Source organism: Nycticebus coucang, chromosome 16 (assembly GCF_027406575.1).
Source record: "Nycticebus coucang isolate mNycCou1 chromosome 16, mNycCou1.pri, whole genome shotgun sequence".
Classification (NCBI taxonomy): domain Eukaryota; kingdom Metazoa; phylum Chordata; class Mammalia; order Primates; family Lorisidae; genus Nycticebus; species Nycticebus coucang.
The window spans coordinates 89,513,565-89,536,944 of NC_069795.1; the positions used below are offsets into that span (position 1 = coordinate 89,513,565).

At 46.6% G+C, this 23,380-nt stretch overlaps 1 long non-coding RNA gene across 1 annotated transcript; it reads right to left on the reverse strand.

Annotated features, from left to right (window-relative positions):
* Nucleotides 1-4,256: 4,256 nt before the first annotated feature.
* On the reverse strand, nt 4,257-23,081 carry LOC128567928 (uncharacterized). Its single transcript, XR_008374957.1, has 3 exons — nt 22,417-23,081; nt 4,896-5,038; nt 4,257-4,432 (listed from the first exon to the last, which is right to left on the reverse strand). It is a non-coding gene; the product is annotated as an uncharacterized LOC128567928 (long non-coding RNA).
* Nucleotides 23,082-23,380: the final 299 nt, after the last annotated feature.

The window sequence follows — 23,380 nt, forward strand, 5'->3', positions numbered from 1 at the left end:
TCGTCGAGAATGACTAAACTCAACCTTGGAAAGAAAATCATAAACATTTTACTACCTAGCTAAGCCAAGCATGATTACATATGGAAACTATGGACACTACTCAGTGGGATTTTTATATTAATTTCCAATTTCCTCCTCACTGAGGAACTGAGGAGAACGCAGTCTCTGTGCTATCCAGGCTAGAATCAACATCGTCTCACATTGTCCGGCCAAGCTGGGCTGCTTCTCACGAGGCTCCCCAACCCCACTCCCGTTCCATGCTGTTGACTCCAGAGCTTTGCCTCAGCCCTGGTCTCTCAGAGGGTGACTGGAGGGTGGCTCTCTGCCTAAGGGTTCATTTAAATACAGCCTCTGCGGTTACGTCAGAGACAACTACTTCAGCTGCTATTCTCCCTGCAAATGCCGGCCACCTACTGTCACCAGAGAGTGCCTCCCTCTGTGGGCTCCGTGCTCAGCCACCGCTCTCTATCCTAGACCCAGTGCCTGTGTGCTGTTTGCCAGTTTCTGGCCTGTCCTTCCTGCTCCACATTCTGCCCCAGTGGAATAAAGAGAGCAAGAAGCTGAGAACAGCTTGCCCCCCTTGGGCAGGAACAAGATGCCTCAGAGCTTCTGGTGCTGTTCCCTCGCTGTACCTTCTGACAGAGGGAGCTGCCAGGCCATGTGCAATGACTCCATTTAACCTCCACACTGCATGAAACAAGGAGTTTCGAGAGGGACATGACTCTGGGGAAGGGCCCAGAGCAGGGTTTAGAGCTAGGTGAATCTCAGTCTGACTCTCAGCTCTGCTGCTATGTGACCTTGGGCAAGCTGTTTACTCTCTTGAGCTTGAGTTTCCCCATCTATGAGAGAGTATATTCACACCTTTCTTGAAGGGACGTGGTGAGGATTTATTAATAGATAAAGCCCCTGCCCTGAGGATGCATTCATAAATGGTGCGCATCACTACTGCTGCTATGCCGACTGAGGGAGCATAGAGGACATCCAGGCTGCCCCAATTTGGAGTGTGCCAAGAGTCACTGGGAAGCTGCTTCAAATGCAGACCCCACCCCCCCAAGCCCAAGGCCTTTGCACCCTGGGTCAGGCTCTCTGGGTCAGCTTCAGAGCCATGGGGGTTCTTGTGGAATGGCTGGGCCACCCCAGCCTCCCAGTCCCTTCTCACATTTCAGAGCTACTAGGGCTCCCCCCACCACCCATGTGTGCACAGGCTCCTGGAGAAGCCGTCCCAGGTGAGGACCCAATTGAGTTTGACATCGTCCTCACCAGAGAGCACCCTGGCCGCCGCTTTGGTTTTGATTACAGGCGGCCTGGCACTGGGTAGCCGTGGCCTGTTCACCTGAACTGCCCGCACGAGACACAGATGCTAATTACACGGGTAAGTACTTGCAGATTTCCCAGAAACAACAAAGATAATTTGTTTGCTCCATGGCTTGTTAGGAGGAAAGCTGGGCTCCGGTGACTGGGTGGCTTGTAGATTAGGCCCATGGCCTTTCACCTTCTCCTGCCCTTGCCTGCTGCTTCTCCCAGCTGTGCTGATTAGAAGTTAAGAGCCCCCTTCCCTCTTCCCCCATCCACGGCAGACTGGAGAAGGTGGGAGAGGAAAGGGGGGAGGGTTAAGAGGCTGAGCCAGACAAGGACATCCAGCAGGGGTCCTGCCTGCCTGCCCAGGCTGGGGCCTGGAGAGACAGCAGACGTGAGGAGGCAGGGGCTTCTCTGTCTCCTTCTGAACATGCTCAGCATGGCCTCAATGCCAGTGAGCATCTTTCTTGGGGTTATACCAGCTCAGTCCTCCTTTAGCTGAGCGGGTCAGAAGAGGGACAAGAAGGGATCACTCACAGGGGCAGTTGGGGCTGGGGCAGCTGGTAAGGGTCAGTGGACAGGAATGAGACCCTATTCAGCTGAGAAGAGGCTCAAGCCATCTCCTGGGTCTGGAAGTCGCCGTGGAAATTAGCCAGAGCCCATCTGCTGACCGATGAGAATGGGTCTGTTAGAAGTCAGTCACCAGGCTGGAAGGGCTGTAATCATCCTCTCCCTTGGCTTCCTTCTGCCGGGGGGAACGAGGAGGGTAGGATAATTACTATAATTATTATTAATGTGTTATCCCTCTTTCGTGTGTCTTAATGGTTTTTACACACCAATGGTCATTATCAATGGCCTACTGTGTGCCATACAGTGAAATAGGTGCTGTGCATATATATGATTAGGCCTGTGAGATGGAGATCATCAGGTTCATATTACAGAAGAAGAAATTGATGCTCAGTGAAATTAAGTACCTGGCTGAGATCAGAGAAAGATGCAGAACAAGCATTTGCCCTCCTCCCTGAGAGGGATTCTGGGGTGAGGCAGAGCCAAGAGGCTGGTTAAGTGAGGAGGACTGGGGGGAAATGAGTCAGATGTCCCCTAAAGCAGGAGCCGTGGTGAGCAGACTTACAGGGGATTCTAATCTTATTCTGGGATAGCAGAAATGCCATCAGAATAGCCTGGCTGTGCTGCGCTAAGAGAAGCTCTCCCCCTGGGCCTCACCTCTCCCTCTCTTAGGCTACAGGTGACTATTAAATTAAAGGTAGATGGAATCTGTGCAGGGTGGGAACTGGTCTTCCCCAGTACAGAGGCCAGTCTGGGGGGTAATTATGTGGGTAAATTTGGGGGGTGGGGCAGGTGCAGGTTCCGAGCTGCTGGTAAATTGAGGTCAGGGGTCAGTGAATAAAATAACAGCCCCAGTCTTTGACCACCTGCTCTCATGGATTTACCTTCATACTACATCCATTTATATCTTTTCATTCTGGTTTCACTAATCAACATGCCTCTACTCTCTCTTTACAAATTGTTAAAAATTTGCTAGTTTAGGACAATTTGTTCAAGGCTCCGAACCACCCCCTTCTACATCTCTGCTGTTGTGAAGGAAGCCTCTCCTGACATCATTTTCTATGTAAGATAGCCCCATTCGCCCATATTTGTGTTCCTTCCAATTAAAGTGATTCATTAAATTTCTGGTGAATTTCATTTTTATTCCTTGATAAGAACCTCCAAATAAATAACATTCAGCCATGGAAAGAATCTTTTGACAAAGCCATATCCTAATTTTGGCTCTCGGAATGTGATTCTCAAGCTGTCAGCAAGGAATGTCTAGTAAAGACCCAGGGCTGGTCCCCTCCCACGCTGTACCCTTTGTGAGAGGGAAGTGAGCAGGCTGACTTTGGCCACTTGGAGGGATGCAAAGGAGCTCCAGCTCTACCCCAGTGGCCTGAAGACAGCATGGTCAGCTCCCGAGGTCTCAGCAAGCTCTGCGGGTTCCACGGCCCAGAAACAGAGACTTTTTCTTTCTCCTGGAAGTCTGTTGCAGAATGTGATGAATATCAGCACAGCAGAGTTGCCTACAATTTCCATTCTGAGTGACTTCTAAAGAACCTGTGTCACTCCTAGCACCAAGTCTCCATAGAGAAGGCCACGTGGCCACTGGAACACACTTTGATGGAGACTTAGCACACTAGAGTCTGCCCCTAGTTCTGCTATATGATTTGCAGCTCCTTGCTGTACCTCTTTGAGTCTTCAAATGGGAGATAATTATCAAGCACTCAGTATGTTACCAGATTTGTGGTTCTGTATCTTGCCAGCAACCCTAACTGTCCCTATTTTAGAGAAAGAGATTGTTGCTCAGAGAGATTAAGTGACTTGACCAAGACCACACAGCTGGTAAGGCCAGAAAGGAGTCCAGGACTCTCTTGAGACTTCCAAGGGAGCCAGTGATGGACTTTTTCTGTACACAAGGCCCTGCCTGGCCTAGTGAGCACTCTTGAAAAAACAAACAGGGCTCAGAGACTAGATAAGCAGGTTTCAGACTTTGAGGCCTGCTGGGAGCTCCACAGCCAGGAAGAGTATCCTATCCAGACCATGCTGAGCAGGCAGTACTGAGCTGCAGAGATCTACATCGCCAGTTCTAAGACACAGCATTAAACTCCAGTCTATCAAGACAGGAATCTAAATCCCAGAGAGAAAAGGCCTAATGGTGGAATCTTATACAGTAGAACCTCTGTAAGTTGCTCAAGGAACTGTAACAAAATGGTCAACATATGGAGGTAGTCAACATAAGGAAGTAGGCCTATTGTACTAACATGTGATACATGTCCAGTCTGTGAAAATTAGGTCAACTTAAGGAGTGGGTCAACTATGGAGGTTCCTCTGTATTTGTAAGGAAGCTTTTGACTGCAAGTTACAGAAAATCTGACTACTAATAGTTTAATCAAACAGGGTTTATTTCTCCCACATATGAAAAAGGTAGAGGCTGGTGGTGTTGATTTAGCCTTTTACATGGTGACATGAAAGACCCAGGTTCTTTCTGTCTCTTTCCTGCCACCTTCACTGCATTGGCTTTTTGTCCTCATGTTTGTCTAGCTTTCTGATCTTGATATGGCTGCTGCAGCTCCAGGCATTACATCTGCATTCAGGTAAGGAAGAAGAAAAGAAAATGTCAGTGCCATTTCCCCCTTTAATCAGGAAATCAAAAACCTCCAACCTCCAATCCAAAACTTCTCAGTTTGAAAGATTCAGTAAAACTTGTTAAAAACACAAATGGCGGGAAGGAAGGAAAGGAGGTAGTGGAGAGGGGAGGAATTCTTCCCAGAACCCAGAAAAGATTCACATGGTCACTTTTAGCTGCAAAAGAAGCTGTGCAAGACACTATTTGGCTTGCACCTTCTCTGATGGGAGAATAACCAAGAAACGAAGAAGTTGAGAGTGGCTTCTTAGTTTGCCAACCAACGAATCTGCCATAAACTTCTCCATCTTGGCCATGTCATGGCATTCAATGGATAAATTGCAGAAGTCTGTCCTGGTCAAAGCGCATTTATGCATACTGTTTCCTGGAATTGGGACCCCCATCCAAATCCTATACCACTCACATTTGCCTAACAAAGCCCTCAGTGTATTCTGGAACTACACTTTTTGAAGCAATTTGGCAACATGTTTCAAGGGCCATAAAGCGTTCATAAATTGTGACCCAGTATTTCCACTTCTGAGAATTTATTTGTTCCAAGGAAATAACCTAAAAGGTAAAGGGGGGAAAAAAACACATACGCTCAAGGATGTTCATTGCAGCATTAAAAGTAAGAACAATCTAAACACCCAGTGATAGGGGAATGGGTAATTAAATCCTGGTGCGCTCAGTGCATGGCATATTGCACAGCTATTAAAAGTTGATCATTATAAATATCACTTAGTATCACTTCTCAGTCTTTTGGCTAAGATCAAGTGTAGTATAAACAGCACTTAATAACATCAAAAAGGGCTACGATACAATGTTATATTAAAAAAAACAAACCAACCTTGCATAGTGTGGGCGTGCCTATAACTCCATGTACTCAGAAGGCAGGAGGATCACTTGAGAAGTTTGGGTCCAACCTGGGCAATATAATGAGACCTTATCTCTAAGAAAACAAATGGGTAGGCTGCTTGTGTCTGTAATCCTAGCACTCTGGGAGGCCAAGACAGGAGGATTGCTTGAGCTCAAGAGTTTAAGACCAGCGTGAGCAAGAGCAAGAGCCTCATCTCTATTAAAAACAGAAAAATTATCTGGGTGTGGTGGCACACACTTGTAATCCCAGTTACTTGAGGCTGAGGCAGGAAGGTTGCTTGAGCCCAGCAATCTGTGGCTTCAGTGAGCTATGATGACCCCAACTGCTCTCTGCTGAAAAACAAAGTGAGACTGTCTCAAAAAAAAAAAGGTAATTGAATACATTATTTAGATTGCATATTTTAACAATATGTGCCTTGTGAACAAAGAATTGAATGAAACTTATGAAAGTTGTTGGGTTTACAGTAATGGGATCATGGATGATGATTTTTCCTTTTTCTTTTTTCGAGACAGTTTCACTATGTTGCCCTCGGTGGACTGCAGTGGTATCACAGCTCACAGCAACCTCAAACTCTTGGGCTTAAGCAATTCTCTTGCCTCAGCCTCCTAAGTAGCTGGAACTACAGGTGCCCACCATAGTGCCCGGCTATTTTTTTGTTGTAGTTGTTATTGTTGCTTTTAGCAGGCCCAGGCTGGATTTGAACCCACCAGCCCTGGTGTTTGTGGCTGGCACCATAACCACTGAACTATGGGCGCTGAGCCATGATTTTTCTGTTAATTCAAAATTTCTCTCTGTTAATTCAAAATTTATGCAGTTTTAAACATAGTTGGAGGGGGTTAGGATAAAAAATTATCTATCTTTTAAATCCCAGTTCAAATACTACCTCGTCTTGGAAGCATTCCTTGCTTTTTCCAACCACATCTTTTCTGAAGTTCTTATTTTACTGGACCACATGCTCTCCTGAGGCTATGACCATGCCCAATCCTCCAGACTAAGAGCCTCATGTAGTGACGGTGGTGAGGGGGCAGGGCCACAGAAGTTAGGAACCAGGCATGGGACCCAGGCAACAGGCCCAGGGAACTGGCAGTGGAGCAGTGCTTGAAAAGTAAGGGCATAAACTGCTTGCATTGAGTAACAGCTGATCTTTCCAATTATTTTAAATGCATTATTATTATTACATAAATAAAATATGCCTATATACTTACTGTAAAAAGATTAGATAGTTCAGATTAAAGCCCCCCTTGGCTTCCACACCATCCCACTCCCCTTTCTAGACATTGTCAGCTTCGTATGCACCCTTCCAGAATATTTTTTCTCATGTGCATAGTTTTGAAGTGTGCATCTGTGTTTGTTTATGACTTCCTTTTCTCCTGTAATGAGACCTTTGCATTTTAGAATGTAAAGGACTACCTCATTCATTTAAACCCCAAGAAAACCATTACTAGTGTATATATTCAAAGATGTATTTAGCTCTTTCTCTACCAAGGAGCATTTGGGTTGTTTCTAATTGTTTACATTTCTGCCACTGCTGCTATGACCCCACCTTCCACAGGTGAATGTGTCCCCTGGTGCACTTGTAGCATTTCTCCAAGAAGAGAGTTCCATTGCCCTCATGAAGGGTTTGGGCATTTTCTGTTATAATAGGAACAGATCACCCTTTACAAACACCACGACAATTTCCATTCTTACCTACAGCGTAAAAGGTGTTCATCGCCCCAACAGACGCTACTATGAACTTCTAAAACAAAAATTATAAATCTGATAGGTGAAAAATGTTAACTCTGTGCTGGTTTTACTTGCATTTCTTTGACTACTAATGAGGCTGGGCATGTTTTCATACATCTATTGGCCATTTGCTGTTTCTCTTAGGTGAAATGTCTGTTCTTATCACCCGTTTAGTCTTTTGGGCTTGTCTTTTGCTTGTTATTTGTAGAAACTCATTCTAGATCCCGAATATTAATCCTTTTTCATTGCAAATGTTGTTGTAGATAATCTTCTTCCAGACTGTCACTTGTCTTTTAACAGTATTTACAGTGCCTTTTGTCATAGGACAGCTTTAAATTTGGACATAATCAAATTTAGAAGTCTTTCCTTTTATGGTTTCTGTGTTTTATGTCTTGCTAAAGAAAGGCTTTCCTGCCCCAAGGTTATAAACAAATTCTCCTATACTTTTTAATAGTTTCATGGATTTGGTTTTTTACATTTAGCTCTCTCATCCATCTGGAATTTATTTCAGTGAATGGTGTGAAACAGGAATCTAAGGGTTTTTTTCCACAAAGAGAGCCAATTGTCTCTACGGTATTACTGAAGAGTCCATCCTTTCCCTTCTGCCTTTTTTCCAGCTTTATGGAAGTATAATTGTCAAATAAAAATCACATATATTTGAGGTGATGATTTGGTATACATTACATTGTGAAATGATTGCCACAACCAAGCTAATTAATACATCTAGCACTTCACATAGTTACCTTTGTGTGTGAGAGTGAGAGGCAGAGACAGAGTGTGTGTGTGCACGTGCGAGTGATGAAACACTTCAGATCTAATTTTTTTTTTTTTTGAGACAGAGTCTCACAGCTCACAGCAACCTCAAACTCTTGGGCTTAAGCGATTCTCTTGCCTCAGCAACCTCAGATTTGCCTCCCGAGTAGCTGGGACTATAGGCGCCCGCCACAATGCTGAGCTATTTTTTTTTTTTTTTTTGTAGTTGTCATTGTTGTTTGGCAGGCCCAGGCTGGATTCGAACCTGCCAGCCCCAGTATGTAATCACTGTGCTATGGGAGCCAAGCCTAGATCTAATCTAATCTTTTAGTAAATTTCAAGTATACCATACAGTATAATTAACTATAGTTACCATGCTATACATTAGATCTCCAGAATTTATTCATCTTGTAACTGAAAGTTTGTCCTACTGCTTTTAAATGCTACTTTATCATGTACTGAATTCCCCTTGATCCAGAATCCTTTGGAAGTTCTCTGTTCTGTGCCATCGATCCGTTTGTCTTGTCCTATGCCAGCACAACACCATTTTAATGAGTACAGCTTGGTAGTGTTTTGATATCTGATAGGGCAAGTCTCCCCTCATTCTACCTCTTTTTCCAAATACTTCTTGGCTGTTTTGAATTTATAGAATTCTTTGGACAGAACTGACACCGTCCAAGTGTTGTCACTCAAGAGCTCCCTGTTTACTTAGGGCTTGTCTTATAGCTCTGTTCTGAGTCTGAACACACTCTACTGCTTACTTGCTCTGCGAGCTGGGTGGAACTTGGCCCTCTGTGTCCTAGCTCCAGCATCTCTGATACAGGAATGCTACTTCCTGGCCCACCATTGATGGAGGACTCAGTGAGTGCAAGTGTGTGAGGAACACAATGGTAAGCTTCTAGAAGACAAGCATCTCCTAATTTAACTCTCTGATCTAGACAGGGAGTTCAGAGTCAGGGTGGCGTGGAGAAAGGCAGAGGCCTGACACATCAATTACTGTGTTTGTTACCTTACATATATTATCTCGTCATATCATTTGTCTTTAAAACAAGTCTGTGAAGTAGGTACCATCATCCTCATTTTATAGCTGAGGAAAACAAGACTCAGACAGTGACCTGTCTGGATTCCCAGTCCAAGGCTCTCATAAACTGCCTCCTGTACCCTCTGTCCTGCCTAGTTTGGGAGCTGCCAGGAGCCTCTCCTGGTCATAAGTGGTCTGCAAATGCTAAATGATCTGCTGCTCCCTGTCTGAAGTCTAGTAAGCCTAGAGTAGACTTAGCCAGAAGACACGTATGGGGCATTCAGCACTTAGCACAGTGCCTAGCACCGATTAGGAGATCATTGCATGGGGTGGGGCAAAGAGCAAATGCCAGGATGTGAATGCAACAGTTAGTACAGTAACTGCTAGATGAGTTCAGAGGAAGAAAAGGGCTGTGTGGCCTGAGGAAATAAGGAAAGGCTTTCAGGAGGAGGTGAGACTAGAACTAAGGGATGGAGAGGGTTTAGACAAGTTACTATAGCCAAGCAGGAGAGCCCAACAGGCTAGATAAGAAGCAAGACTGAGCAGAGAAAGGCATTTCCTGATGATGAGGGGCTTGGCTGGGCTGGACAGTGTCTCCAGGCTGGAGCAAGGCTGCGAGGCTGAAAGGTCATGGATGTCATTCTAGGCCCATCCAGGCCCCCAGTGTCCTAAGGTTAAGCTTTACTTTCCACACACAGCCCTCGCAGCCAGTTGTCATGACACCAAAACATACAGACCTGCCTGGGAAGTCAGGTGGGAGGGGCAGGAAGGGGCTGCTTCCCTCATGTCCCTTGCCTGCCCCACACTACATCCTGACCCTTTGTTTCTCCACCCTGACTTTGTCTCCCTGTTTCATGCATCTGTGTGTGGGCACTTGGGCATGAGCTGTGCGCCCGCAGGTGAATCCCTCAGCCTCTCTGAATCTCAGGACACATAGGTTTTCAGTTACGTACGTGCACATTCTCCTGGTCTCAGGGGTCTTTCTTGTTCCTCTTGGAGACAGGAACAGCCTCTTAGTCTGGCCACTGTTAACTCCCCCTCCAACAAGAGGAAAAGAGAAGAGTATAAGCCACACAGCTTACATAGTGCATGCCACGTGCTTTACATACAGGTTGCCAGGTTGGGTTTGGGGGTTTAAAAACCACAGCACATAGTTTTGGTCTAAGAACCCAAACCCCCAAACAGGATTAGGTATGCAGAAGATGTATTGGGGAAAACGTGTGTGAAGGGAAAAGGGAAGTGAGCTAGGGGAGGTGGGAACTATCGGATGGGGATGCGTGTCTGACTCCTTCAAGGAAGAGGGGGAAGGAAGGAGGGTTGAATGGGCAGAGTCTCAGACTCAAGAAGGTCCTAAGAAGGTTCTGGTCAAGCCAACATAGAGTCTTTGAGCTAAAGTTATCTTCACAGGATTCACGTGTCTCCCAGGATTGGTCCTATCTAAGTCCCCCTCCTATGCTCAGCATTTGGCGTGAAGCAGCCATGGGCAATGTGGCCTCAGCAGCTGGGGTCCTCGGTCAATCACACTCACTGAAGTAGGTGCATTTTCAAGGCCACCACCCAACGCAATATGCGCTACCCCTGCTTGATATGGGAGTTATTTAAACCCAAGGAGATCAGGCGTTAAGGCATAAAGCAGATAAGAGTTGGAGAAGATCTGACTGTGGGGAGCCTCCTTTACTAACTGTGTAATCTTGCTCAGGTTTTTACTAATCTGAGTTTCATCTTTTCTACAAAATGGAGTAATAATTTCTCTTTTGTGGACTGCTAAGAAGATAATCTGGGACCTGAAATCTTTTCTCCCCAGCTCGAAAGGGAGGGAAATCTAGTTGGAACTGACTGAAGAACAGCCTGGGTCAGAAGCCCAAAGGAGGAAGCCTTTTCCTTTTTCCCAAGTGAGGCTCAAGAGATGCAGAGACTGAGAAGTAAGGATGGAAGAAATTTCTGGAGGTGCACTCCAAGTGGCCATGATACGATCCCCTGGGGAGATCACTGCAGGCTGCTCTGTACCACCATCTGGATATAAAGTGTTTCATAGTCTCGTAAAAATGTACAGGTTCTATAATTGTCTCAAAATAAAAAGGTTACTCACAAAATTTATCAGATAAGAATGCCTTCATCTGTAAATATCAGAAAATCCAACTAATTGTGTCTTAAGCAGTAAAGTGATTTAATTACCTCACATAACAGGAAGTTGGACAGTGGGGGTGGGGTCTATTTACATCCTTTTTAGTAATGCCAGAGTCTGGCTTGATGTCTCTGTACTTCTCTTGGCCTTTTTGTCATGGTCACAGTCAGGTGCTACAACCCTGAACATCACACCCTCACACAATAGGTTCCCAAACAAGAGGAAAGGGAGAGGCAGAAAAGGGAGCATTTACCTTTCATTTCTTCTTTTCAGGGAGAAAGAGCTACCCCATAAGTCCATAGAAAATGTCCTCCTAATGTCTCCTTGGCTAGAACAGGATCACTCCTCAACCAATCACTGGCAAAGGTATCTCTAAGGACATGGCTGCTTGAACAAGATCTGGGTCTGTTAGCAAGGAAGACTGTAGGGAACGGCCGTTGGGTTAGGCAACAAGAGTGTCTTCTACAGGAAGGATTTCTGGAAACAGACTAAATCTTTCTATCCCTCTGAGCATAGCAACGGGGTTACGCAAGTACAGGAACATGTGCAGTGGGCCTAATGATAAATAACATGCCAGACACAGGAGTCATGCCAAGAAAGGAATCCATTCAGTGGGTGAAGGGTGGGGGTTCAGGGGTGATGAGAGTAGTGGACACAGTCCATTATAGTGCAGCTGGCAGACTCTTTGTCCTGGGGGTGGGAACAGGTCAGAGAAAGCCTCACAGAATCGACATCTAAACAGAACACTGCCAGATGAGTAGGAGTTAGCCAGGCAAACTGCATTGGAGATGAGGGATTCCAGCCGCAGGACTCAGCCCATGAAAAGCCACGTTTGTGCAGGTGAACAAATGGTTCAGTATTCTTAAAGGTTAAAGTTCAAGGGTGGCCAGTGTGTGAGATGAGACCAGATCATTCAGGGTCCTGGAATTTGGGGTAATGATAAGCCAATGAAAAGTTTTAATAGTTTTAAAAGTTTTAACATAAATACTCACTTTTAAGTGACAACATGAAGGCATCTCAAAAACATTTTGCTGAGTGAAGAAAGAATGCAGGCTATATGATTCCATTTATGAGAAATTCTATAAACTAGGCAAAACGAATCTACAGATGAAATCAGAGGACAGACTGCCTATAGGAAAAGGGATTGACTAAAAAGTGTTCTGGGGAATGTTAAGGGATGATGGAAATTTTCTATATCTTCACTCGAGTGGTAGTTACACACATGTAATATATTTATTAAAATTCATCAAATTGTACAGTTAAAGTACATGCATTTTAGTATTTACAAATAATGCCTAAATTTTTTTAAGAAAAGTATCCTGTGAGTAGGTGGGTTGTAGGAGAATCCGAAGGTGGAGAAGCAGTGAGAAGGCTGTGGGCACAGTCCAGGAGGAAGATCCCATGGCTTGACTGTAGCAGATGTGGGAGCAGAGCAGGGTGGGGCCAGAGGAAGATCCTGATGCCATCAGGACAAAGTTGTGTAAGGGAGTGGAGGAGAGGCTGTGGAAGGGAAAGACTAGATTCACAGTGGCTCCTGGCTTTTGGCTTAGATGATGGGTAGCGGTCACTGAGACAGAGATCCCCAGAGGAGGTGCAGTCTGGGGGAAGTGATCTGGGATACGGAAATGTTGAGCATCTGATGGAGATGTTCTTTAGGCCATTGACTATGTACATATAGATTTCAGGAAAGAGAGATGGCCAAAGATAGTTTGGGCCCTTAAATGTCCAGAACTAGATGGGTCATCCAAAGGGAACCAACTGACTGTGAAGAGGTGGGGAGAGGCAGAAAGGAAGGAGGAGACAACAGAGCCTTGGCAAGTACAGACGTCTAATGGTAGCCAGAGGAAAAGTTTCCAGTTCCAGAAACTAAGAAGAAAAGCTAAAACACAAGAGCTACGCTGGACTGGAGAGTGTCATCAGAAAGGCCAGAGAGAGAAAGGAAGTTGAGAGGGAGTGGCGGGGAGTGGTGAGTTGTGTTAAATACCTCAAAAAATGTCAAAGAGGATGAGGCTCAGAGAGATGCCTGGATAGCCGTAGGACAGATACACAAAGGTGGAAGAAGCAGCATTCAATGGTTCAATGTCCCATCTCTTTACTAGGCAGAGTGCACTTTCTACCACCTTCAAAACACTGGGCTCAGCCTCGTGCAGTGGCTCACGCCTGTAATCTTAACACTGTGGGAAGGTGAGGTGGGTAGATCGCTTGAGCTCAGGAGTTGGAGACCAGCCTGAGCAAGAGCAAGACCCCGTCTCTAAAAATAGCTGGGCGCTGTGGCAGACGCCTGTAGCCCCAGCTACTGCAGAAGCTGAGACAAAAGAATTGTTTGAGTCCAACAGTTTGAGGTTGCTGTGAGCTATAATGCCAAGGCACTCTACTGAGGGCAACATATTAAGAATCGACCTTAAAAAAAAACAAAAACACTGTGTTCCAAAGGAATGTGGAAGAAGCAGAGGGGACTCTACAGAGCCCCTTCCTCATTTTTGTTCAGTCAGTGCCCTTCATCAAGCTTCCAGGTTTAGACAAACGACAGTCCCATTGCATAGTGGAGTACTACCATGTATGTAGCCGTTTACAATAACAGGCTTGACTTGTATGTACTTCTGAAAGATGTCTATGTGGACACCTTATTTTGCTAAAGGAAATTACACATCTGGGAAGATATACATCAAAATACCAACAGAGTTAACCCTGAGTGGTAGGATTATACATGATTTTTGAAACTATTTGAACATTTTTACTAATCTGTATTTTCTAGTTTGTCTAGACATAAGAAACGTAATCAAGAATGTAAAGGATGCTTAGCTGCATCCTGGAGAAGAGAGCAGCCCCTCCTTGAGGAAGCCCAGGAGAGGTTCATGGAGTCCCCCTACTGCCACAGCCTTGAGGAAAGGGGAGTGAGGGGGTTTAGAGACTCCCCCCAGGGATGACCTTCACTGATTGACCTTCACTGAAGACGCAAGTTTGCAGATGACTCTGGAAACACTGGGAAGTCCTGGGGAGGCACTGAAAGGAGCATGGCCTATTTAGACCATGGGAGGGTTGAGAGGACCATGGGCTCTCGTGGGGTATGGAGTTTGCTGCAGGTAGCCAGGCCCAGGTGTCCCTTTCTGCCTTTGTACATCCTTTTCTGCCTGGAATGTGTCTCTTGGCAAACACATTCCTAACTTTAAAGACCCTACTGGAATAGGCTTTTGTGGAGCGGGCTCCTCTAGTGCAGAGGCAAAGCACATCACTCACACACTACTGTCGCCAGGCTTTTCCCTCACCACCTTCTGTGTAACTGACCTGACCTGAGGTCTGCGCACCCTACCAGTTGGTGTGCTGAACCATTATTGACCTAATTTTCAGGAAGGCTCATCTGCCCTCTGAGCTGTCAGTTTGTGAAGGGAATGAAGGAGTCTGAGAACGAACAAATGGGTCTGTGAATGGAGAGAGCCCCTACGGTGACCAAACACTCCTAATAATTGTCCCCCACCTGCACTGTAGGGTCCAGGGCCCAGATGTAGATGCTGGTCCCCTCCCCATTCTTGGGTACCCTGAGCCTGGGTCCTAGGGAACAGATGCTGACCACTCACATGCTAAAAGCTCTAGGGAATGGAAAGGAGTATTGAGAAAAGTGAACAGACACCACCTGCGAGAAAGGAAGAAGAGCAGGAACTCAAACAAGACTCGGATATTGGCCCTTCCTCAAAGCTTTCTGTACCAGGCTTTGAGAACCAAGATGAAAAGCAGAGAGACTGAGGTTGAAAACCACAAGCACTCTCAAAGGAGAGCTGGACATTTCCACATAAGGCAACAAAATTAGGAGAAGAGAATGAAACTATCCTGATGCATAAAACAGCTAAAAGGAACCCACAGATTACGTGTTAGTTATGCAGAAAGCTTCCCAGAGAACTGTAATGATAATGGGCATGCCAAAGAGAGTGGAAATCAGGCCAGGTTCCGAAGGAGGGGTACACACAAAGAAATCACAAAAGGCTGTGGAGATAAAATCTGAAGAGTCATTTGGAAAAAGAAATGAGATAGAGCTCGCACAAGGCAGCAAAAGAATAAGAAAACATTTTCTAACTATAACAGGCCAAAGAAAGGGGGAAAAGAGAACCTTGGCTCATTTTTTAGATGGGGAAAGAAAGCTTATAAGCAATGACACTAAAAAAGCAGAGGCTTTTAATTTTTTCTTAGCCTAAAAAGGTCAGCTGTGATCTGAAAACTGAAAGAGGCACTGCGTGGAATCACGAGAGGGCAAGAAGCCAAGGGGATAGGAAAAGAACTTGTGCATTCACAGCCACAGGCCCTGATGACTTACATGCTTAGGTACTTAAGGAGTTGGCCCACGCTGGAGTCAAATCACTAGCTCTCACTCTGAGGGGATTTATGGAGAACTGGTGAGGTGCCTGGAGAAGAGAGACCTAGGCAGCCTGTCCCTGCCTCTCTCTAAAATTAGGGGAAAGCAGATGCCTTTGGAAGTGCTGGGCCCATCAGCCAAGATGCTATAATAGAAAACTACTGGGACGCGTCGTCAAAAAATCAATCTGCAAACACTAGGTCATAAGGAATTAGGTAATAACCAGCATTGCTTTCCAAAGAACACATTCTGTCAGAGTAATCCAATTTCCTTCTAGGACAGAATGATGGGTCTGGTAAATCAGGAACGGCAAGAGACACATAATCTTCCTTAACTTAGAGGGCAAGGCATTTAACTTCATCTTCCATGAGAAGTCTCCAAAGAAAAACTGGGGAAATGGGGTCTATAGTTAGCCTTTGTGGGGTTGGGGACAAATGAAAGAGGCTGAAGGATTAGCCCTAATAGCAGTTCTTTATTTCTGTGTCCCATGGATGGATTAAAATGGGCAGAGGGTGCCATGGGTGGGTTAACTGTGCTGGTCATGGCAATGCAAGTGTAGGGGAGGGGAGAGCGGTAGCGGTGGTGGAAATGGAGATGGTGACGATAGTGGAGATGGTGGTGGTGGAATGTCTTTGGCTGTGATACTGGTGGAGGTGGGGAGGAAACAGTGGTGATGGATGCAGGAGATGATGATGATGGAGGTGATGCAGGTGTCAGCAGTGGTGGGTGTGGAGGTGGTGACAATGGTGGGGGTAGCCAAGGGAGAGATAATGGTGGCAGTGGTGGTGGAAATGGAAATGTGATAGTGGTAGGAACTGAAATGTGCCAGTGGTAGTGGTTGTGGTAGTCATGGTAACAGAAAGAAAACCCAAACTAGAGAAGGCAAACCTAGGGTTCACAGCCATCCTCTCAGGTACCTATGATAGATGCTTAGCTAGCCTCACTGAGAGAAGTGGGCACAAGACACCAGGGCATTGTGGCTCAACCTCATTCTGGTGATCACTGTCCTGTCAGTTCTGGGGCAATGAGTGCCCTCTCTGCCCACACAGGCCGGGTAGCTATGGACCTGAGAGTCCTGTATAAGAGCTGAATTTTCTTCAGACTCCAGTGGGCAGGCACAACCTGAGAATCTCCCACAGCAAAGGAGGGGAGAAGTCTCTGGGGGCTCAGTGGAGGCAAGGCTGTTCATGCTGAAGACTGGGAACTATAGCCCCTGTAAGCTGAAGGCCATTGGAGCCCCAACCCTCACTCCCCCCACCCCCTCCAATAAGTTGTGCAAGTTGGGGTCTGTCTTCACACCTCTTTCCAGCTTGATTCTGAGTTCTATTACTGCAGCCCAAGGGCTTGGGGCTGAGAAGGGTAAGCTAAAGATTTCCCTCTGCCTTGGTTTCAACCAGGATGTTGTTGTGGTTGTTCTGTTGAATGGAAATAAAATTAAAATGACCCCCAGGTGTGTGAGCCTACAGGTCTCAACAACTCTGAAGGCTGGACAAGATGTGGGTTTAGGCTCGTGGAGTATACAGTGGAAGGGGGATTGTCAACCTGGGCTGCACCTACTAAAAACATTCTTGAGGCTAAGAACTAAGCTTTAGATTGAAAAAAATTCTTGCCTACTCCTTGCTATCTGCAGGGCCACATCTGGCTGTGTGATCTTGAAGAGGCCCTTAAACCGAGTCAGCCTCATGATGTTCTCCTGTGCCTTACAGGCTATAGGTCCAGTCCTCTGATGTACTTCACACCCAGGCTCTCCCCTCAAGCCTACCCCAACAATCCACTCAGCCTGGAGGGCCTGACCCCTCTCCTGCTGTGGTCTGGCTCAGGGCCAAGCTCAAAGTGTTGTGCTGCAAAGCACAACTGCAGAAGCAACCTCTTCCTCTGCCAGATACTTCTAGCTTCTATCTTCCCTCTGCCATGGAAGTGCCAAATAGAAGGGTGCCATCCATGTTCAGCACCTTAAGCTTGTCTGGGCCTCCTAGGTGGGACTCAAATCTCATTCATCTCCTATCCCTCACAGCAACCAGCAGAGGCCTAGCAGAAAGGAAGCCACAAAGATGCAAGAGTGAGTAAATTTTACACCTGAAAACACCGAGGCCTCCAGTGGTTGAGTAACCAAGACTAGAACCCAGATCTCTGGGACCCCAGTACCTTGGTAACCATGGCACTGGGGCTGGAAAGGCCCATCTTGACAGAGGTCACTCCCATCTAGCTATTACTTAGTGTCTCCCAAACTTGTGTAATGAACAGACACAACTCTTGAAATGAAAAGCAATTCTCATGATCCCATCTGAGAATTTCCAGAAGTTCACAGACCCCTATTTGAGCAATATCAACTTAAGGAACTGAAATTCTAGTCAATGAAAATCTTCACCTGCAAAGAGTTCTGTCTTTATAACTGCTAAACTATGTTAATATCTTTGAAATTTACATTCAAACGTTTAAAATATTCAGAGAACTTGGGAAGTCTTAAGCAGCCTAGTTTGAGAAACACTGTCCTAGCTAACAAACTAATTCACAGGAAGTTGTAAATGACTGATATATCCTTTTCACCATGCTTCTAGGTCCAAGGGTAATTTGCACGTTTACATGTACCCTTAGAAAGGGTAATGCTCAATTTAACAGGTAGACCTACAAGGTCAAATGGTAGACCTTCTTGAGTCACCCAGGTTGGAAGCATGAAGCTCTTCAAAAGCAGCTCTGTCTGGGTGGCGTCTGTGACCAGTGAGTAAGGGCACTGGTCCCATAAACTGAGGGTGGTGGGTTTGAACCCGGCCCTGACCAAACTGCAACAAAAAAAATAGCCAGGCATTGTAGTGCCTGTAGTCCCAGCAACTCGCAAGACTCACCTAAGCCCAAACTTGCTGTGAGTAAGTTTTTTAGTCTCTAAAAAAAAAAAAAAGAAAGAAAGAAAAAAACCAGCTCTGTCTAGGGTACCAGGTCAAGCTTTAGTTAAAACTAGAGGAGGCGGGAGGGCGGAGAAATAGGAAATGGATGGTTTCCCCAGACCCTCTTCCCAAACTGCTACCCTGCTTCCTGATCTGCCCTACTGATGGAGAAACCAATATGGCATACATCCCCTTGACCCCCCTTACCTCCACACGCACAAAAGCAGGAGTAGTAGAAGCTCCCACCAGGCTGTATTCACATGCTCTCATCTCTGCAGAGACAGGCATTTGGAGGGGGGACCACTCTGTGGTTGTATGATTTCTTCTCTCCTTAGGTTGTCAAAGACCCCATGGTGATATGGAAGGGACAGGGGCTTTTGATTCATGCAGATCTATGTGCAAAGTCTGGCTCAAGTTCTTTTTCACCTGTGTGATCTTAGTCAACATACTCAGCCTCTCTGAACCTCATCTATAAATTAAGAATAGCACCTTCTATTTCATAGGCTTGTTGTAATCTTTAGAGACAAAAATTAAGTGTGCCTGGTCTGCTCTCAATTAATGGTAGTTGTTATTATATTGGCCAAGAGAACCTGAAAAGCCATGTATGTGGTGGTTGGACATATGGACTCTGAAGCCCCATGGCCTGAGTCTGAATCCTAGCCTGGCCACTTTCTATCTGTGCAACTTTGGGTAAGCAACTTAAACTTATGCCTTCACATCCTCATCTATAAAATGGGGATAATAATTACACTTTTCTCATAGAATTGTTTCAAGGACAAAAATCACTCAATAAATTGAAACAGAGTACTGTCTTATACAGTAAGCATTCAAAAAACATCAGGTATGGGGGGCGCCTGTGGCTCAGTCGGTAAGGCGCCGGCCCCATATACTGAGGGTGGCGGGTTCAAACCCGGCCCCGGCCAAAACTGCAACCAAAAATAGCCGGGCGTTGTGGCGGACACCTGTAGTCCCAGCTGCTCGGGAGGCTGAGGCAAGAGAATCGCTTAAGCCCAAGAGCTGGAGGTTGCTGTGAGCTGTGTGAGGCCACGGCACTCTACCAAGGGCCATAAAGTGAGACTCTGTCTCTACAAAAAAAAAAAAAAAAAAAATATCAGGTATGTTACCATCATCACTGGGCTGGGCGGATGTGTATATGGGCAGGGGACAGTGCTGCCACCAGCTTCCACCTACCCAAATCCCACCTTTGCTAGCTTAGTTTGTGTCCCAATATCTCCCATCACTCACCTCTTTAAACTATGGATATCCCCATTTTCATTTAGCATCCAGAGCCAGCCTTACCCCACCCTGCTGACCCTCATCCTTCAGGGAGCTGAACCCTTCCTGTGCCCTCCCTGAAAACTGCCATCTTCTGTCTCATGCAGCCTGTTAGGTTGACCTTACAGCCCATGTGGTCCCAGGTGTCTCCCAGTATCTGGCTGCTGGCCATGAGATCCTAGGTAGTTAGTCCTTACCCAGAGCTGCTGAGTCATCTCCTCCCCTCCCCCACAAAAAGGAATTCCGTAGGTACTGACATTGTTCTTCCTTAGAGCCACCCCAGATCTCTGCAATTTGCTCAGGAGCTCTTCTTTGGTTCTTCATAATGCTTTCTTCAGCTAATGGGCCTTTGCCTAAGCTGTAGGAAATACAAATGAAAACAAAAGCGAAAAGCTCTTTTTCACTCACTAGACCACCCCCCCAGTAATATATGTATATGTGTGTGTGTATATATATACAATATATTGATGAGATGCCCAGTGGCAAGGATGTGAGTGGGCATACTCATAGTTTGATGGTGGGAGAATAAATTAGTATACCTTCTAGAAGTCTAGTACTATCTATAAAAATTTAAAACAAGCACACCCTTGACCCATTGCTGCCATTTCTTATAATCTATCCTCTAGAAATACTTCCATCTATACAAAGATATTCTTGCAAGGATGTTCACTGTGATTGAAAAACTTTGGAGATAATTTATATATGTTCAGTAGAGGAATAAATAAAAAATGTAATTATCTATGCATAGGAGTACTATACAGCTTTAGAAATAGACCTATGGGGTGGCGCCTGTGGGTCAAAGGGGTAGGGCGCCGGCCCCGTATGCCAGAGGTGGTGGGTTCAAACCCAGTCCTGGCCAAAAACTGCAAAAAAAAAAAAAAAAAGAAAAAGAAATAGACCTATGTATATAGGCAGGGAACTATTAAGAGAAAACTAACATGACCTGGTTTTATCCCATTTAAGGGGGGAAAAATACCCACTGTAACCCCCTCCCCGCCTCCTTTCAGTGGGTAGAGGCTTCCTGCTCTGTTCAGGCCGGCTCAGACAGTCTGCACTGGGTTAAAAGACCAACCCCTTCCTTCCAGACAAATGGGTCAGTGCCCTAGGATGGCCACACCTGGGGAAGAACTGCTGAGGCCCCAGGGTCAGGACCCTTGCCCAGTGGAATGTAACAGAAGTTCAGGAGCAGGCAAATCTGGGTTCAAACCATGGCTTCATTTTATTATCACCAACTGAGTGACCTTGAGAGAATTTCTTGATCACTGAGTCTCAGTTTCTCCATCTGTAAAATGGAATTAACACTTACCACACTGGGTGGGGGGAATGCAATGAGACAAGGCAGAAAAGGGCACAAGTCAGTCTCCTTGCCGTCTCCTCAGAGGTTTCCATTACTTCACTCTCAATTTCCTGGAACCTCTCTAAGCTGCATTCCTGCCATCAGCCTCTCCATCCTTCCTACTCGACTCCTGCTTCATCTCCATAGTAGGGATTCTTCCCAGGTCCACGCTGATTCCTTAGTTTGTGAACAACAGCGAGGTCTCCTGACACTAAGCTGAGTAAGGCCAGTGAAGAGGGTCCCTCTCCTCACAGTCTGCTGACTGTCACCCTCCTTTCCATCCCCCTTTTCCAACTTGTTTCCTTCTGTTACCTCCCAGCTGCACTCTGGCTCCCAGCCCTTAGTCTCCTTCAGGACTTGACTCTCTAAGTCATCTCCCTTCCATCTCCTTGGCATCTTCAACCCATCCCTCCCTTCAGTTCCAACCATAAACTGCCCACTCCTCTACCCTGCTCCCCACCCTTCTCTGTCTCCTTTCACCATGCAGAGACCTCCTTTTGACTCTTCCGCCATCAATCCTGGGACCTTAGTTTAGCCTCCCTCTCCTGCCCCGACCCTTGACCTCTGAGCAACAGCGGATACAGCCACAGGCCCTTGGCAAGGTGCATCTGCTCCGGTGACTCTGGATGCCCTGCCTCCCCGGGAACTCTGCCGTCCCACGCACACACCTCCAGCAATCCTGTCCCCACTCAATCCTCTGAGAGCAACCTAAGAGCCAGACTTCCATCTTTTTGCTGACAGAGTGACTGAGCTTGAGAAGAAACTCGACCCGTGCTCTTTTTCAGAGAAGGAAACCGAGGCTCCAACAGTCCCTAAGTAACTTCCTCTTCCTGAGACCATGCAGAGGGTGAGCAGTAGAGCCCGGATTGTCTTTGTCTTTTACCTTGGAATCAAGTGCTTCTGGAAGTTTCTGTTTCCGGAACTTCTCTTCCACTCTACCCTTTCTCAAATCTGGAAAAGCCCAGCCAGGTGCACATTAGCATTAAGACGTCCCTAATTAGTATCCATTTCCGCCAGAGTCCGTAGCCTGGGTCCAGGTCTTTATCCCCGCCTGCCCCTACACCGCCCCGAGTCTCGGAGCACCTGCCCGGGACTGGGCGGACAGGCGTTCGCTCTGGCCGGCCCCGCTGGGGACACCGACCTCCGGCCCTTGGCCGCTCGCTGCCCGGCTTACGCAGCGCTCGCCTCCCGAGCTTGGGAGGGTTTGCTTGACCTTGGCAAGTGGCAGCGAAGCCCTCAAAGGCCTCGGCCCCTCGTAGCCTCCCCGGCACCGGGGCTCCAGTTTTTGCTGCCACCGTCTCTGCTCCTCGCCCAGGGGAGGGTTGCTGGGAGGAGCCCAGCCCGACCCCCGGCAGCAACGCTCGGCTGCAGCGACGAGATCTGATGGGAATGTCTTCCTGCAAATTAAGCCTTCTCAGGACTCTCCATCCGGCGCCAGCAGCTGGCCAGGAGCGGGGAGAGCTGGGGCCGGGGGCGGCCGAGGGCGCGGGCGCAGCAGCAGCAGCACCAAGGTCTCAGTACCCTCCACCTTGCTCGCGGCTGCCCACCCCCTTCCGCCTGCACCGAGGCTCAGGCCAGCTCCAGGTCCTTTGTGAAACCCACCTACCTCTGCTTCCCAGAAAGTGCGGCAGCTGTGTCCTCCGGTGCCCAGGTCCTCCGGCTACCGAAGGCTTCCGAGCAAACTTTCTCTTCTGCCTCTTACCCTCCGGGAGAAACCCTTTTAGGTTCTAGAGGCAAGCAAGTTTCTTTTCTGCCCCGAGATAGCTGTGGTCCGTGGACAGTGGCTTCTCCGTTTCTCCTAGTGTAAACTGGAGCAGTAGTACCCTTTTCTTTTAGTTTTTGAAGATGCCCTAAGAAAACTACTGCAGTAGCCCAGGGTCCTACCCAGTATCAACCAAAGTGTTCAGTGACTCTAGAATTCTCATCGTCCCCTCTGCTCATTGTTCTGCAAACGTTCTCCATGTTTGTCTTTTTTGGTGAAAAGGATCTCAAGCCTTCACAGAGGAGTCTGCAATGGGTGTGAGAGCTTCAAGTGTATTTCAAAAAGTAAGAGGTAGAGTTTTGGAACATAGCTTTATCCTCGAAAAATTATAGACTCCAGGAAGAAAAAGATTTTCTCCAGGAAAACAAAAAAGCAAATGCCCTAACAAAGGATCACTTTGTTTCATTATGGAATAATAACTACTATGCCCATTGTTTACAGATGAGGAATTACAGAATTGTTTAAACAATTGTCTTAGTTGAACCCAGCTCCTTTCATTCCTACTCCTGTGCTTTTTGATACTCTGCACTGCCTTTGGACATGACTATTACCTGCTATTTATAGTTTCTTCACTTTACCACCTTTTTGCTTAGTATTAGCGTATTTTTTTTTTATAAAGAAATTCCAACCTGTTTTAACTGTGCTTAAGGAACACAAAAAGGAAAATGTGTGCCTGCGCTTGTGCCTGGGTACAAAATACCAGGCAAGGTGTTGGAGGAGTAGGAATGGGTGGAGTGTCAGGGAAGAAGCCTCCAGGGGAGGTAAGATTCCAGTAGCTGGAACAGTGGGGTGTCTAGGGAAGGCTCTG